The sequence below is a fragment of the Hemiscyllium ocellatum genome, chromosome 44 (genome assembly GCF_020745735.1).
Source record: "Hemiscyllium ocellatum isolate sHemOce1 chromosome 44, sHemOce1.pat.X.cur, whole genome shotgun sequence".
NCBI lineage: Eukaryota > Metazoa > Chordata > Chondrichthyes > Orectolobiformes > Hemiscylliidae > Hemiscyllium > Hemiscyllium ocellatum.
This window is the reverse complement of record NC_083444.1, coordinates 9,095,350-9,113,085: the sequence shown is the minus strand read 5'-3', so window position 1 is coordinate 9,113,085 and position 17,736 is coordinate 9,095,350. Positions and strand designations below refer to the sequence as shown.

General features: G+C 43.9%; 1 protein-coding gene across 7 annotated transcripts in view; it reads left to right on the top strand.

Moving 5' to 3' along the window:
- LOC132835294 (polyunsaturated fatty acid 5-lipoxygenase-like) overlaps positions 1–11,440 on the top strand; it is a 58,517-nt gene extending 47,077 nt beyond the window's left edge. For 6 of the 7 annotated variants that reach the window (XR_009647300.1, XR_009647299.1, XR_009647297.1 and 3 more), the window contains 3 exons: positions 4,612–4,689; positions 6,133–6,303; positions 11,326–11,440. The gene's annotated coding sequence lies outside the window, so the exon portion shown is untranslated. The remainder of the gene's footprint in view (positions 1–4,611; positions 4,690–6,132; positions 6,304–11,325) is intronic. The other variant, XR_009647295.1, reaches the window with a different exon arrangement.
- Positions 11,441–17,736: the final 6,296 nt, after the last annotated feature.

The following is a 17,736-nucleotide window of genomic DNA, read 5'->3' as shown; positions in this document are numbered from 1 at the left end:
CAATATTGAGTTCAATAATTTTAGGGCCTGAAATCCCATGTCCCAGCCTCCAACCTCACACACCAGACCTTGTTATCGTGTAGTCTGCCAGTACACACTATCTATTGGTAACCACAAACAGTCTCCATTAACAGCTTTTCACCTTCCCAGGCAGATCATTATCAACCCCTTTGTGTGTCCAACTGTTCCCTCTCTTTGGGCTCTATCTCCACCTATTGTTTACTTATTACCCCTACCTCTACCCCATCTTCTGTATATAAACTGACATTTTCCATCAGTTCTCAGGAAGAGTCAACAGACCTGAAATGTTAACTCTAATTTTTTTTCACAGATGCTGCCAGAGCTGCTGAGCTATTCCAGCAGCTTCTGTTTTTATTTAGAATTTTATAGGCTTCTATGAGATCCCTCCCTACATTTTTCTAAACTCCAGAAAACCTAATCCTAACCGATCCAATCCCTTTTCATACATCAGTTGGCCTAGTGGCATTATTGATAGACCATTAATCCAGAAATCCAGGTAATGTTCTGAGACCCTGGCTTGGAATCCCACCATGGCAGATAGTCAAGTTTGAATTCAACCAAACATATATATGAAATTAAAAGTCTAATCATGACCAAGAAACCATTGTTAATTGTCAGGAAAAAAACCCATCTGGTTCATTAATGTCCTTTCATTCCTTTCCAAAGGAAACTACCATCTTCACCCAATCTGGCCTACATGGACTCCAGACCCACAGCAATGTGGTTGACTCTAACTGTCCCCTGGGCAATTAGGGATGGGCAATAAAAACTGGCCTCCCCAATGGCACCCACATCCCATGAATGAATAAAATTAATAGCCCTGCATTTGAAGAATGAAGAAACAGATCAATAATTTTTGTTTGATCAGCAAACAAAAACATGAGAAAGATCAGCTGTTTCGAATTTTTTTTTAGTGTCAAAATTATACATAGAGATTTCTTTTTTCTTAGATTCCCTACAGTGTGGAAACAGGCCCTCCAGCCCAACAAGTCCACACCAGTCATCTGAAGAGCAACCCACCCAGACCCATTCCCTTACATTTGCCCCTGCACCTAACACTATGGGCAATTTAGCATGGTCAATTCACCTAACCTGCACATCTTTGGATTGTGGGAGGAAACCCACACAGGCATGGGGAGAATGTGCAAACTCCACACAGAGGTGGGAATTGAACCCGGGTCCCTGGTGCTGTGAGGCAGCAGTGCTAACCACTGAGCCACTGTGCGGCCCCTATATACACACAGTCACTGAAGCAGATTGGTTCTGTACAATAGCATCTGGGGAAACAAACAGAACTTGGAGTTTGACTCTATCCAGCAAACAAACCCAAGGTATTTCTTTACAAGATTACATTTACACATACTGGAGGCACTGGGAGGATCCAACTACTGAATGGACCCCCATTTAATTTCGATAGAAAGACCTTCGATGACAGACTTTCCCCACTATGTCTTGGCAGCAGCTGCCCCAAAGTTTAGTTACAACAGCAGATTTGCTGTTTCTGGGAAGAGTGTGGGATGTTAGCAATTTTAACTGCCCATCTGATTTCCAATGCCTGGTATGGTTACAACTGCAATGTGTTTCTCTGGCAGAAAGTTAGTTCAGTTGATTGGTTGGACTTCTGTTTGTTTCTTTCACTAAGGTGATAAATGGTTTCAGCTTTGAGCCCCCAGCTCTATCCAACCAGGGATCATCTGCAATCAGGCTGCTGAGGATATTTTTATTCACTTATGGGATTTGGGTGACTCAAACTAGGCCCCAGCATTTATTGCCCATCCCTAATTGCCCAGAGGGCAGTTATGAGTCAACCACATTGCTGTGGGCCTGGAGTCATATGTAGGCCAGATTAGGTCAGGGCAACAGAGTTCCTTCCCTAAAGGACGTTAATGAACCAGATTGGTTTTTCAGACAATCAGTAGTGGCTCTGTGGTCACCATTAGACCCTTAATTCAGATTATTTTTATTAGATTACTTACAGTGTGGAAACAGCCTTTCGGCCTAACAAGCCCACACCGACCTGCCGAAGCTCTACCACCAGACCCATTCCCCTACATTTGCCCCTTCACCTAACATTACGGGCAATTTAGCATGGTCAATTCACCTAACCTGCACGTTTTTGGACTGTGGGAGGAAACCAGAGCATGCATACATGGGGAGGATATGCAAACTCCACACAGTCAGTCGCCTGAAGCGGGAATTGAACCCTGTGCCACCATGCCTGCACCTTATTGAATTTACTTTCTGCCATGGCAGGCTTTAATCCTAGGTCTCCAGAACATTAGTTTCTGAATTAATAGTCTAGAGATAATGCCACTAGACCATTGCCTCCTAAAGTAAGATTCTATGTTGGCTTGAAAAGACAATTAAATAATCACCAGCAGCTGTATACGACATTGGTTAGGCCATTTTTGGAATACTGTGTGCAATTCTGGCCTTCCGCTGGTAGAAAGGATGTTGTGAAACTTGAAAGAGATTTACAAGGATGTAGCCAACGTTGGAGGATTTGAACTACAGCGAGAGGCTGAATAGGCTGGGATTGTTTTCTCTGCAGCCTCAGAAGCTGAGGGGTGATCTTATAGATGTTTATAAAATCATGAGGGGTATGGATAGGATAAATAGGCAGGGTCTTTTCTCTGGGGTGGGGAGTCTAAAACTAGAGGGCATAGGTTTAAGGGGAGAGTGGAAATATTTAAAAGGGACGTAAGGGGTAACTTTTTCGCACAGCGGGTCGTGCGTGTATGAATTGAGCTGCCAGAGGAAGTGGTGGAGGCTAGTACCAGTAAAATATTTAAAAGACATCTGTATATGAATAGGAAGAGTTTAGAGGGATATGGGCCAAGTGCTGGGAAATAGGACTAGATTTATCTAGGATATCTGGTCGGCATGGACGAGTTGAACTGAAAGGTTTGTTTCTGTGCTGTGCTGTGTCTCTATGACTCACTATGTAATTCTTGTGACACAGTGCTGACATCCCTATCTCTGAGCCAGAACACGCAGATTCTAGTCCCAGCTGTCTGAATAGATTGATTCAAAATAATTATAATGAAATTACCCTGAACACAGCAGCCTTGATTGGAGAACATCAGGATACAAATCCAATCCAAGCACAGTGACTCTAATTCTAAACTGAACACAGCAGTCTCACTGAACTCACACAACACCCCACTTTAACTCCAGATGCTGGTTATTGAAGTCTGATATATTCCTCCTGTCCTGGGCCATGGCAGTGGGGTCAGGAGTGAATGTTGAAGGTTGGTGGATGTACAGCCAATCAAACGGGCTGCTTCATCCTGGACAGTGTTGAGCTTCTTGTGTGTTGTTGGGGTTGCACTCATCCAGGCACACTCCTGACTTGTGTCTTGTAGATGATAGACAGTCTTTAGGGAGTCAGGAGGTAAGTTACTCTGTCCAAGACTCATATTCTCTGACCTGCTTTCGAAGCCAGTGTTTATGTGAGGGGTCCAGTTGAGTTTCTGGTCAATGGTGATGTCCCAGGATGTTGACAGTGGGAGATTCAGTAACAGCAATGCCACTGAATGTAAAGGGGTCATATTCTGCCATTTGGAGACTTTCTTTGCCTGACACTTGGGCGGCGGTAATAATACTCGCCACTTATCAACTCAGGATGTTTTCATCGTTCATTCATAGAATGTGGGTGTTTCTGGCTAGTTCAGCATTTCTTGCCCATCCCAATGACCAGTTCACATTGCTGTAGATCTGGAGTCAGATTAGGCCAGACTGTGCAGATCTCCTTCCCTAAATGAGTTTGCTGAACCAGATGGTTTTATCCAACAATAGACTATGGTAATGTGGTCACTATTAGGCTAATTTAAAATTTAAAAAATGATATCATGATGGAATCCGAACCCATATCCCAGACTGTTAGGCTGTTGTTCAGGATTAATACTCTAGTGAGATTAATACTGTGCCACCATCTCTCCCTCTTGCTGTATTTGCTTTCTCTAAAACTGCAGAGGGGCAGAGCCAAGTATGCACAAGGGTGTGCTGTACAATGCAGTCCAGAGGCCTCGTAAACAAAGAAAAATCAGAGGGGATGGTGCCTCTGACTACAGCCAAGACCACATTTGCATTTTGACCTTAGAATCATGACATACTTCCAGTTAATGGAGATACATGTAGTGGTTCAAAAAGGCAGCTCACAACATTTTCGAGGGGCAATTAGGGATGGCCAGTACATGGTTTTTAGTTGGTGATGTCCATCTCCTGTAAATGAATAAAAAAATTAGTTTTTAGCTGATCTATGCCTTCAATCAGCTGAATGCACCAAATACAATTATGAATTGCCATCATCCCAGTAAACCAATTTTACGAGGTAATGTGCATGTAAGTTCATAAGAAACAGGAGTAGGAATAGTCCATTCAGCCCCTTTAGCCTCCCCTGCCATTCAGTAAGATAATGGTCGATCTTCTACTCCACCTTCCCACTCTATCACCATATCCCTTGATTATCCTAGAGCCCAAAGGTCTATGGACCTCAGCCTTGGGTTTACTCAGTGACCAAACACTTGGCAGATTTGGAATTCCAAAAATTCATCACAATATTTAAATATTATAAATATTATGTTTTAGCTTCTGGCTCCTCATGTGAAGTACATCAACACCCATGCGAGATTGAAACTGATAGACGACGGTGGATTTATCAGCCAAGTGAGTTCTGCTTTACATAATCTCCCTTATGACTCCTTAATTGTATTTCAAATGTATTCAAATTCATTTAGTGCTCACTAAGATGATTTTCTAATCAATGATGTTTGACTTTAAGTGTAACCTGTGGCTTAATAAGATTTATGTAAATCATGATGATATAACTGATGATATCACTTTGATATCAGTAAGTGAGAGACTCAAGTCTAGAATGAACTTGTGAGGGGGGAAGTCTTAGACACTAGACAGCTGTATTTGAGAAACCCACTAAGTACAGATGTAGGTAAAGGAGTGTTACATCAAGCGATAAAGTGCTTCATTGACGAAAAAAGAGAAAGCAGACTCAAGGATGATAAATGTACAGACACATCCCATCACACTGGGATCTCAAAATGGAGATAGTAGTATTGGCCTAAAGCACAAGCTAAATTATTAACTCAATGTAAAAGTGCTGTGCAGAATCATCATATAATTCTGGCTTTGTACAGAGTTTTATTAGGACTTAGAATAGCCCCAGGAATTCAGGCCTCAGCCTCAATGACTGAGTTATTAGCATTATCCCGAACACCAAGGTTAAATCACCTGCTCTTCTCAAAAATCATAGTCATGGGATCTTCAACAGTCCCTGACAGGGCAGGTGCAACCTGAGTTTAATATTACATCTAAAAGATAGTACTGGTATGTCGGACATTCCAGCACTTCCTCAGTTCTGGGAACTGGGAGAGTCTGCCTAGAATTTTATATTCAAACCTCTGAAGTGAGATTTAACCCATCACTGTCTGATTCAGGTGCTCATGCTACCCACTGAGCCATGGCTGACTCACCATCACAGGCTTCTGCCCCTTTCTTTCTCAGCTTTGTAATCAGGTTAGGGTTACGCTGTGACGAAGCAGATGATAAACAGTTGGGTTACGCGTGAGTGCCTTGTACCATTTCTGTTTGTCCTCGTGACAGTGCGTGATATAGGTACAAGGTTGTGTCATGCTAAATCTTTTTTTTTAGATTGCTTACAGTGTGGATAACAGGCCCTTCGGCCCAACAAGTCCACACCAACCCACTGAAGTGCAACCCACCCAGACCCATTCCCCCACATTTACCCCTTCATCTAACACTACAGGCAACTTAGCATGGCCAATTCACCTGACCTGCACATTTTTGGATTGTGGGAGGAAACCCACACAGACATGGGGAGAATGTGCAAACTCTACACACAGAGTCGCCTGAGGCGGGAATTGAACCCGGGTCTCTGTGAAGCAGCAATGCTAACCACTGTGCCACCGTGCTGCCCCATCTCTTTTGCTGTATCTTCTGCTGTATCTTCTGCATTTATCTTCTCAGGCTATTGTCTTCATTCTTGCAGTTTCCCAGGAAAATGATTCAAACAATTCTTCATCACTCCTGGTGCTGCCAATAAATGAGATTTAATCTGTCTCTTGTTTTCTAAAGATGTTTGGTGTCAAAGAAGACTATTTTCATTTGTTGTGATCAAAATCCTTCCAAAGGCTGACTTACCGGTCGCTGTGTCTGCCAGAAAACCTGAAGGACCGTGGAGTCACAGAACTGAAGAGATACTACTTACAAGGATGATGGCCTGCTCTGAGAGAGAGTGATTCACAAGTAAGTAATAATTTAGGTTCTTCCAGTATGGGAAATACTCTCATCAATACTCTGGCACACTCAAATCCCCTCAATGATCACTAATTCTGCTGAATGCAACAAAGTCAATTCTCTTATGCTCAACTCCCATGTGGAATGTTAGATGACCTGACCGGGTGGTACATTTTCTTTTCAATTCTAACTCCTGACCTGAAGCCATTACAACTCGGGGAGAACATAGAACATAGAAAAATACAGCGCAGTACAGGCCCTTTGGCCCTCGATGTTGAGCCAACTCAAGCCCACCTAACCTACACTAGCCCACTATCCTCCGTATGCTTATCTAATGCCCATTTAAATGCCCACAAAGAGGGAGAGTCCACCACTGCTACTGGCAGGATATTCCATGAACTCACGACTCGCTGAGTAAAGAATCTACCCCTAACATCTGTCCTATACCTACCTCCCATTAATTTAAAGCTATGCCTCCTCGTAATAGCTGACTCCATACGTGGAAAAAGGTTCTCATTGTCAACTCCATCTAAACCCCTAATCATCTTGTACACCTCTATCAAATCTCCCCTAAACCTTCTTTTCTCCAATGAAAACAGTCCCAAGTGCCTCAGCCTTTCCTAATACGATCTTCCTACCATACCAGGCAACATCCTGGTAAACCTCCTCTGCACCCGTTCCAGTGCCTCCACATCCTTCCTATAGTATGGCGACCAAAACTGCACACAATACTCCAGATGCTGCCGCACCAGAGTCTTATACAACTGCAACATGACCTCAGGACTCCGGAACTCAATTCCTCTAGCAATAAAAGCCAGTACATCATATGCCTTCTTCACAGCACTATTTATCTGGGTGGCAACTTTCAGAGATCTGTGTACATGGACACCAAAATCCCTCTGCTCATCCACACTACCAAGTATCCGACCATTAACCCAGTACTCCATCTTCTTGTTACTCTTACCAAAGTGAATCACTTCACACTTACCTACATTGAACTCCATTTGCCACCTTTCTGCCCAGCTCTGCAGCTTATCTATATCCCACTGTAACCTGCCACATTCTTCCTCACTGTCAACAACTCCACCGACTTTCGTATCATTCGCAAACTTGCTCACCCAACCTTCTAGCCCCTCCTCCAGGTCATTTATAAAAATGACAAACAGCAATGGTCCCAAAACAGATCCTTGCGGAACACCGCTAGTAACTGCACTCCAAGATGAACCTTTATCATCAACTACTACCCTCTGTCTTCTTCCCAGCCAGCCAATTCCTAATCCAAACCTCTAACGCACCCTCAATGCCATACCTCCGTATTTTTTGCAGTAGCCTACTATGGGGAGCCTTATCAAAAGCCTTACTAAAATCCATATGCACCACATCTACCGCTTTACCCTCGTCCACCTCCTTAGTCATCTTCCCAAAGAATTCAAAAGGTTGTGAGGCACGACCTGCCCTTCACAAAACCATGCTGACTATCCTTGATCAAATAATTCCTATCCAGATGTTCATAAATCCTATCCCTTACAATTCTCTCTAAGACTTTGCCCACAACAGAAGTGAGACTCACCGGCCTATAGTTACTAGGGTTATCCCTACTCCCTTTCTTGAACAAGGGAATCACATTTGCTATCCTCAAATAAGGGAACCACATTTGCTATCCTTAGGCGATGACCTAAGTGGTATTATCACTGGAATGTTAATTCGCCGACCCAGATAATGTCCGTGTGGACCTGGGTTCGAATCCTGCCATGGCAGGCAGTGGAATTTGATTTCAATAAAAAATCTGGAATTAAGAGTCTAATGATGACCATGAATCCATTAGCAATTGTAGGAAAAACCCATCTGGATCACTAATGCCCTTCAGGGAAGGAAGCTGCCATCCTTACCTGGTCTGGCCTCCATGTGAGTCCAGACCCAAAGCAGTGTAGTTGACTCTTAACTGCCCCCTGGGCAATAAATGCTGGCCTAGTCAGTGACACCCTCACCCCATGAATGAATTTTTTAAAAATCTTGACTAATTTCCCTTAACTTTAGAGGGAGCTAGATTCCTGGACATGGAATGTGGACCTACAGAGTCCAAAAAGACCATCACCAAAAGGAAGAAGGCCAGACATGGATATTCTTCTAGATAGTGTAAAATACAACTGGCTTTTTAAACTAGGTTGTAATTTTCCTGGATAAGAACAAACCACGACAAGCAGACAAAACACAGCCAGAAACCCTAACCACCTTACCATTTATCAAAGAAGTTTCAGAAATGACAGCCAGACTACTGAGAACCCTCGGAATCCTAGTAGCACACAAGCCCACCAACACTCTCAAACAAAAACTAACAAACTTAAAAGACCCAGTACAACCCATGGACAAAACCAACGTCATCTATAAAATTCCATGCAAAGACATGAAGAAAGTTAGCCACCAAGATACATGAACACCAGCTAGCCACAAAAAGACACGACCCTCTCTCCCTCATAGCCATACACACGGATGAAAAAAAACCACCATTTCGACTGGGACAACACATCTATCCTGGGACAGGCTAAGCAAAGACATGCCAAAGAATTCCTAGAGGCCTGGCACTCTAACCACAACGCCATAAACAAGCACATAGATCTAGATACCATCTATCAACCCCTCAGAAAATGAACAAGAAATGACACCACCACAAACCCCAGGAACCCTATCCAGGAGAAAGATATAAATAGAAAGCAGGAGACAACAGCTTCGCTTCACTTGAAGGTCGCCACTGATGATGTTACCTAGCCAGGTAATGAAACGTTTGGATATCAAACCTACAGCTCAGCGAGCAAACCTACACCCTTTGACCAGTTATCTTAGAGCCCATCCCTAGGGTGAGGAGAATTCCTGACACGCCTGTTTTTGATCTGTCAGCAAGGGCTCCCTGTTTGGCCTGGGATAACAGCCCCAATCAGGGAACTCATGCTCAATGCGATCCATCTGGCCAACCTCGCTCCGATCACTACGGTTGTGAAGGCAATTGACCGTGCCTTGCCTGCTTACCTCTGTCATTCAAAGAATACAGTTGACTTGCAGGCTTTATTAAGAACAAACAATATTCACTGTGGACAGACCTAGAAGCTATGGGGAGATGAAAAACGGAAAACATCTAGAAACCTAATATAGCATTACTTATACATTCTTGACAGCGAAAATATTCATAAAACCTGCTCAAAGCCTCTCAATCTTAAGTGGTTAATCTCTTATATAAACCAATTCCTGTTAATATGTCATGTTAAATCCTTTAAGATTCTCTTTAAACTATTAGTCAACAGTGAACCTAGAATCCCTGCTGAAAAACATTGCGATTTAATGTCTATAATGCTGCAATAATATTTGTAGGGAAGCACCGATAAGGATCTTTTACTGCAACGTCATGGAATAGATGCAGAATTTTTAAAATATAACCTACACCTTCCAAACAAAGCTGGCTAGCAGAGGGTTTTTGTAAAAAAAAATATCTACCAGGTACCTTTTCAGCTTTTAATGGGACAAAATTATAAATGCTTCAGATTTTGATGCTTAATGGATCTTTTGCACTCTTCAATAGCATTTATGTCTATCCAGTCAATTTGTGACTCCCAAATTATGGATTAAGTGTCTTCATACCACCTAAAGGGAGTCTGTTTGAACTCATACAATGATGATCATAGAATCTCTACATTGTGGAAGCAGGTCATTCAACCCTCCAAGTCCACACTGATCTTTCTGAACTGCATTCCATCCAGATACACCCCCTATCCTTATGCCTGTAACTCTGCATTTTCCCATGGTTAACCAACTCAGCTTGCGCGTCCCTGGACACCACAGGCCAGTCTGGCACGGCCAATCCACTTAACTCACACATCTTTGGACGTGGGAGGAAACTGGAGCACCCAGAAGAAACCCACACAGACGTAGGGAGAATGTGCAAACTCCATACTGACAGTGGCCCAAGGATGGAATTGAACCAGGATCCCTAGCCCTGTGAGGCAGCAGTGCTGGCCACTGAGCCACCATGCCACCCTAACTCGTTGCTAAGTTTAAATAGCTGGTTTGAGTGAGAGTGTGAGCTCCATACCTTGTGAATCACAGCTGTCATAATCAGAATCAACTCTCTGTAGCCTGTGTCCGATTGGCAAAATTGGGTCAGATGGAAATAGGTTTGGATTTCTGCATGCTGCTGCCCGGGGTGTGGAGAGTTGAGACAGCTTTGTGAAAAGGCAGTCCTTTCTTTCCAGGTGGATCACTTTCTGTTATGAAATAGAGAACATTACAATAGCAAACAATTGCCACAACTATAACATCTAAAATTGAACCACGTCTTAACTTGTGTTGATGTAACAGAGCAGGGAAACACCACCAGCATCCAACTCCCAGCCATTCTTAAATAACAAACATTCTTTAAAGAGTTCTCTGTCAGTGACTATCATCGGCAACTAAGCTTCCCCTGTGTCTCTAAGGGTATTATTCTCTTTGCTTGATTAAAAAGATAAACCAGTGATCACAAACTTTCTATAGCCTTCAAAGCCCTGATCTTTTTTATTAGTAAATATATTTGCAGCTATTGGTCTGTCATAAACTCCTCTTACTTGTATGGCATTTTCTGAAGACACACTGTGCATCTTCACAAAGGACATATTGTTCCTTTCTGATCTCAATCCACCTTCACATGTCACCTGTTAAGAAAAAGATATTGTTTGTCTTAGCCTCCGCTCTCTCATTTTCAATATTCTGATGAGTACACAACCTCATTGTGATCCTTACTTTGTTCACTATCAGATTTATCTTTTTAAGTTCTGCATGGATTTGCAAACAAGGGTCTTCTGTAACTCATATGTTCGTGCGACAAGTTGTATTCATCATCCACTACAGCACCTACTCTTTGAAACTTTATGTGCTTCTCGGTAGGACCTAGGTAGAGGGTCATTTTTGTACACATCTTCAGTATGAATTTTAAAAGCCTGACAGGTCAAGTCTTTGAACACTTTTTCATTCCTGATCCTTAATACATTCAAATATAAATTTCAGGTTAGTCACCAAAATTGCCATGTATCACTATAAGACAGAAAGTGAAATTCAAGATGACCCTGAACTTCAGGCCTGGATTAAAGACCTCGCTGAAGTTGGACTTGGAGATAATAAAAATACTGGTAAGTGAATTTAGACTCACACCTGAACAAATTTTAAGTTTGAACTTTCCTTAAGTGTCACAAAATACATTTTGACTACGGTGAGGACAAGGACCACAGGTGAGTCTCAACATTATCACATCCGAGTTCCCCTTCAGATCACACACCAACCCAACTTGGGACACACTTCCTCCCAGTAAATTCATAGAATCTAACAGCATGGAAGTGACACCATTCAGCCCATCATATAGAGCCAGGTCTTTGAAAGAGCTGTCCAATTAGTTCTGCATCTCAGCCTTTTAATACTGTACACAATATTCAAAAGGTGGTTTCACCAATAGTATAAAATGTAGCTAAAAACCCCCACTGTTCCCATATTTTGATATCTACCATATATCATCTCAGTCACCAGCTGAACCTCACCTTATGGGATTCATGGACCAGGGCTCTCTCTGCAAACCTGAGTACTGCAATATCTCTCCTCTAGGAGAAAGTGAGGACTGAAGATGCTGGAGATCAGAGCTGAAAATGTGTTGCTGGAAAAGCGCAGCAGGTCAGGCAGCATCCAAGGAGCAGGAGAATCGACATTTTGGGCATGAGCCCTTCTTCAGGCATTCCTGAAGAAGGGCTCATGCCCGAAACGTCGATTCTCCTGCTCCTTGAATGCTGCCTGATCTGCTGCACTTTTCCAGCAACACATTTTCAGCAATATCTCTCCTCTCTAAATAATCTGCTGCTTTGATATTCTTCCTACTAAAGTGGACATGTTATTTTCCTATATTGTAAATGATCAGGATTCCTAATGAAAAGTTTATGTTCAAAATGGAGTCCAGGGAGAAGGTCAGAGCGGGAATGGAGTCCTGGGGGGAATGGGCGGGTGGGGAATAAGTCCCAGGAGGAAGACCGGGGGCAGGGAATGCAGTCCTTGGAGGAAGGCCAAGGCAGGGAATGGAGTCTGGAGTCCCGGGGGTTTGGGGGGTGGAGGGGGGGCAGGCTGGGGCGGGGAATGGAGTCATGGAGGCCAGTGTGAGAAGGCATGTCCCAGACTGGAGGCTGGTGCAGGGACTGCTGGAACATTGAACTAGGGGCAAAGATTCAGGGTAAGGATCAGGCCAGGTATGGCTGGGATGAGAATTCCTTCACTTCAGAATGTGGTGTGACTTTGGAATTCACTTCCCTAGACAATCATTAGTCAGTGAGTGTGCTCTTGACGTAAATGGATAATTGGTTGTTTCTGGAGACTAGTATCATCACAAAATACGAAAGTAACATGGGAAAGTGGAATTGAGATAGATGATAGGCTGTGATATCATGAAGGCTGTCTCTACTTGTATTGAGAAAGATAGGTGCAGATTTAACAAAACCTGCAAAAGAGGATATGTGGAGGGATAAAAGTACTTTGTCATGCATTGAGCAGTTGTGTTCTGGAAGACTGCCTGGAGGTGTGGTGGGGGGAGAATTCAATTGTTGCTGTGGTGAAAATTGCACGTTTTCTGATGAGCAGCAGAGGGCGCCTGTGGCTCAGTCTGGGGCTGTTAGCTTCTCATTGATCTCCAGCCTCCAGCTCTGGCTTGTGGCTGCAATAGGGGTTGCAGCCTCCCACCCTCCTCCTTGTATTTCTTACTGGGATTTCAGGTGGAAATTTCAGATAGGTGGTCACAGAGTGCGGAGAGAGAGTATAAGACAGGCAGACAGAGGGATGGATAATAGCTTAGGAAGGAGAAAACAGGGATCATAAGTGGATGAAAATGGGCTGGCTGCGCTGAAAGCAGACTGCATTATGGGGAGAAAATGAGGACTGCAGATGCTAGAGATCAGAGTCGAGAGTGTGGTGCTAGAAAAACACAGCCTGTCAGGCAGCATCCGAGGAACAGGATGATCGATGTTTCAGTCATAAGCCCTTCGTCATGAATGAGCCTTGTGGGCCAAGAGGGCTGAGAGATAAATGGGAGGGAGTGGGGCTGGTTGGAAGGTAACTGAGAATGCGATAGGTAGACGGAGGTGTAGGTAAAGGTAATAGGTCATAGAGGAGGATGGAGCGGATAGGTGGGAAGGAAGGTGGACATGTAGGACAGGTCAAGATGGCGGTGCCGAGTTGGAAGGTTGGATCTATGATGTGGTGGGGAAGAGGGGAAATGAGAAAAATGACCACATCGTGACAGGGCCAGGGGTGTCAGGGTGGATAAAAGATGTGGAAGGAGATGTTTTGGTTCTAAAATTATTGAACTCGATATTCCAGGCGAAAAATGAGATTCTGTTTGAAATAACTCCACTAAGGCCGGTATCCCATCACCAAGTCACTCTTTATTTACATGTGAATAGGAAATGACACTGACGCAGCTAGTTCAGAGCGGACTCCTAGAGTGAGCAGAACCCCTGACACAAAAAAGAACAATACAGCACGGAAACAGGCCCTTCAGCCCTCCTAGCCTGCGCCGCCATTTTTTGCCCTTCTATACTAAAGCTGTCTTCACTTACAGGATTCATATCCCTCTATTCCCTTCCTGTATCTGTCAGTCAGGGCTCCCTGATTGGACCAGATTAACAGCCCCAATCAGGGAACTCATATTCTACAAGATCAACCTCACTCCAATCACTAACTACACTGTTCTTCCAGCTTGTAACTGCTTCAGCATAATCAGGAAACTGCACAGAGAGAGAGAGAGAGTGAGAGAGGATATCTGAGGGTGAATACAAGGTAATTGAGGGATAGCATTGTCTTCTTTTGTTGTTTACCTGCATGTGGGCATCGCAGGCAAGGCCAACATTTATTAACCATCCCTCAGTGTCCTTAAAGTATCTGTGGAGAAGCCAATTACAGCTGCCGCAATGCATGTAGGTTAGGGACCCAGTGACACTGAAGGATATATTTCCAAGTCACGATGGTGAGAGGCTTGGAGGAGAACTTGCATGGGAATGCTGTTCGTGTGCATCTGCTGACCTTGTCCTTCTAGGTATAGAGGTCTGGACAGGCTATTTCGACAGCACAATGGAAAGCTCAAAGGGTGGGGTGCTGTAAAGGTCCATGTGTTCTTGGAGAGGTGGGGGGGTGCGATGATACTTAGAAAATGACCTTCATCTAAATAACTCCTTCAACAACGACAAGATACTTTGCGTCCAATTAAGTAATTTTTGAAGTGTAGTCCCTGCTGTAAAGTCAGAAGGAGTGCGACTGATAGCAAGATCCTCTAAATCTCGATTAAATTCATCACAAAATTGTTCGTTTTGGGCATCTGTTGATTGAGAAATGTTGGTTTGGGACTCAGGAGATTAGTCCATCCTCTTCTTCCGATATTTGCTGCCACGGTATCTTTTCTTCCTGGGTGGAGCCTTGCTGCTCTGGTTTCCTCCCACAGTCCAAGGATGTGCAGATTAGGTGAATTGGCCATGCTAAATTGCCCATAGTGTCAGGTGCATTAGTCAGGGGTCAATGTAGGTGAATGGGTCTGGGTGGGTTGCTCTTCAGAGGGTTGGTGTGGACATGTTGGGCGGAAGGGTTTGCTTCCACACTGTAGAGAATTTAATCTAATCAAAGGATGGCACCTCTGACTGCACAGCGCTCCTGCGGCACTGTACTGAGGTTATCAGTCTTAAGCAATCAATTCTCTAACATGGAGGCTGCCGGAGAGTGGTGCAAAACTGAGGAAAGCCCGACATCCAAAAGCAAAACACAGTGCAAAGCAACAGGAGGGGGGATAGGCTCAGTCACGCAAGAAAAGGTATGAAATCATAAACCTTGCACCAATTGTGGAACATTCTACACCTGAGGCGGTTCACGTGAAAAAAGTCTGGGTTGAAGTCAGCCTGTGTTAATTCCCGTAAAGTGAGGGACTCACCCACTTCCACTTCTATAAACCAACAAAGTGATCCCTATGGCCAACATAGGAAAGTTGTTGTTAAATGCTAAGGGAAAGTGTTTTAAACTTAAGAGGGCGCAGAAAAGACATATAAGGACATTGCTGGTGTTAGAGGGTTTGAGCTATATGGAGAGGTTGACTAGATTGGGGCTGTTTTCGCTAGCGTGTCGGAAGCTGCGGGGTGATGTTGCAGTTATACAAGACATTAATTAGGCTACTTTTAGAATACTTATTGGTTGCCCATGGGTAGGATGTTGTGAAACTTGAAAGGGTGCAGAAAAGATTTACAAGGATGTTGCCAGGGTTGGAGGATTTGAGATGCAGAGAGAGCCTGAATAGGCTAGGGCTGTTTTCCCTGGAGTAACGAAAGCTGAGGGGTGATGTTATAGAGGCTTATAAAATCATGAGGGACATAGATAGGGGAAATAGACAAGGTCTTTTCCCGCAGCATAAGGAAGTCCAGAGCTAGAGGGTATAGGTTTGAGGTGAGATGGGAAAGACTTAAAAGGGACCTAAGGAGCATCTTTTTCACACAGAGCGTGATGTGTGGATGGAATGAGCTGCCAGGTGAAGTGGTGGAGGTTGGTACAATGACTACATTTAAAAGGCATTTGGATGGGTATATGAATGGAAGGGTTTGGAGGGATATGGGCCAGGTGCTGGCAAGTGGGACTAGATTAGGTTGGGATAACTGGTTGGCATGGATGGGTCAGACCGAAGGATCCGTTTCCGTGCTGAACAACTCCATGACTGTATGACTGTAACATGGACAAGCATACCAAACCCTGTAACTCCTCTGGAGGGTTGACCTGAAGAGTTTGGAAAGAGATCTTCTTCCTTCTGGCCGTGAGACTGCTTGACCCAGGATATTCCACCATGAACATGGAAGGGCATGCTTTACTTCTGTAGGATGAGTGCATGAAGTGAGCAGGGGGTCCTTCAGCTTGGAAGACATCAGCTGGTCCACCAGGAGAGAGAGCCACAGATTGCTTGATCGCTGCTCACAGCCCTGTCATCAGTGTAGAGCCACAGGGAGCTGGGGTATTGCCTGGAGTTTTGATGAAGTGGCGCTCAACCAGAAATGTTAATTCTGCTTTCTCTCCACAGATACTCGCAGACCTGCTGAGTTTTTCCAGCAATTTCTGTTTTGGTTTCTGATAATCTGGAGTGACTGTGTTGTGTGGGATTTGAGCATTTTGCGCTATTTATTTCCCTTCCACATTTGCCCAGAGGGTAGTTCAGACTCAGTCACATATAGGCCAGACCAGGTAAGGATGGCTGATTTCCTGTTCAAAAGGACAATGGTGAACCAGATGGTTTTTTTTTAATGACCGTAACAACGGATACGCAATCACAATTTCTCCCCTTCAGATTTTAGTGAATTCAAATTTCACCATCTGCCATGGTGAGATTCTAACTCTTGTCCATTTAATAGTAGCCTGAGGTTCCTGAGGAAAAGCTTATGCTCGAAACGTCGATTCTCCTGCTCCTCAGATGCTGCCTGACTGGCTGTGCTTTTCCAGCACCACACTCTGTGACTCTAAGGCTCTGGATTACTCACCCAATGTCAGCTGCTACCATTGCCTTAAGGTTGAGGTGTTGTTAGATTACAAGGGAGATCCTGGCTATGGAGAGACTGTCTTATGAGGAGAGGTTTAGTAGACTTTACCTGTATGTGTTGAGGTTTAGAAAATTGAGAGGTGACCTCGTTGGAATATGCAAGATTTTTAGGGGACTTAATCCTTATGGGAGAGTCTTGGACCAGACAGTATAGTCTCAGAATATCGGATTGTTCATTTAAAACAGAAATGATGAGGAATTTCTCCTCTTAGAAGGTTGTGAATTTATTTATTGCTGAGGGCTGTTGAAGCTGGGTTGCTATGTATATTCAAGGCTGAGATAGACAGATTTTTAATTGATAAGCCAATTAAGGGTTATGGGGAAAAGGAAGGAAAGTGGAATTGAGGATTATCAGGGAGAAAGTGAGGACTGCAGATGCTGGAGATCAGAGCTAAACATGTGTTGCTGGAAAAGCGCAACAGGTCAGGCAGCATCCAAGGAGCAGGAGAGTCGACGTTTCAGGTATGAAGAAGGGCATGAAGAAGGGCTCATGCCTGAAACGTCGACAATCCTGCTCCTTGGATGCTGCCTGACCTGCTGTGCTTTTCCAGCAACACATTTTCAGCGTTGAGGATGATCAGGCCAGCTATGATCTCATTGAATGATAATGCAGACTCAATGGGCTGAATGGCCTTCTTCTGCTCCTGTGTCCCCATGGAAATATTCTGTCCAATGTTGAATTCTGACCTCCTCATCTTTAACAACACAAACTCCATTATGAGAGGGAAGCAATTTTTGTCCATTTGACCATCATCTACAGGGAGCCCCGGTGGATTACAAAAAGTATTGTTGCCATGATGATTGGTTGATCTTTCGAATGCTCTGTTTCTGAT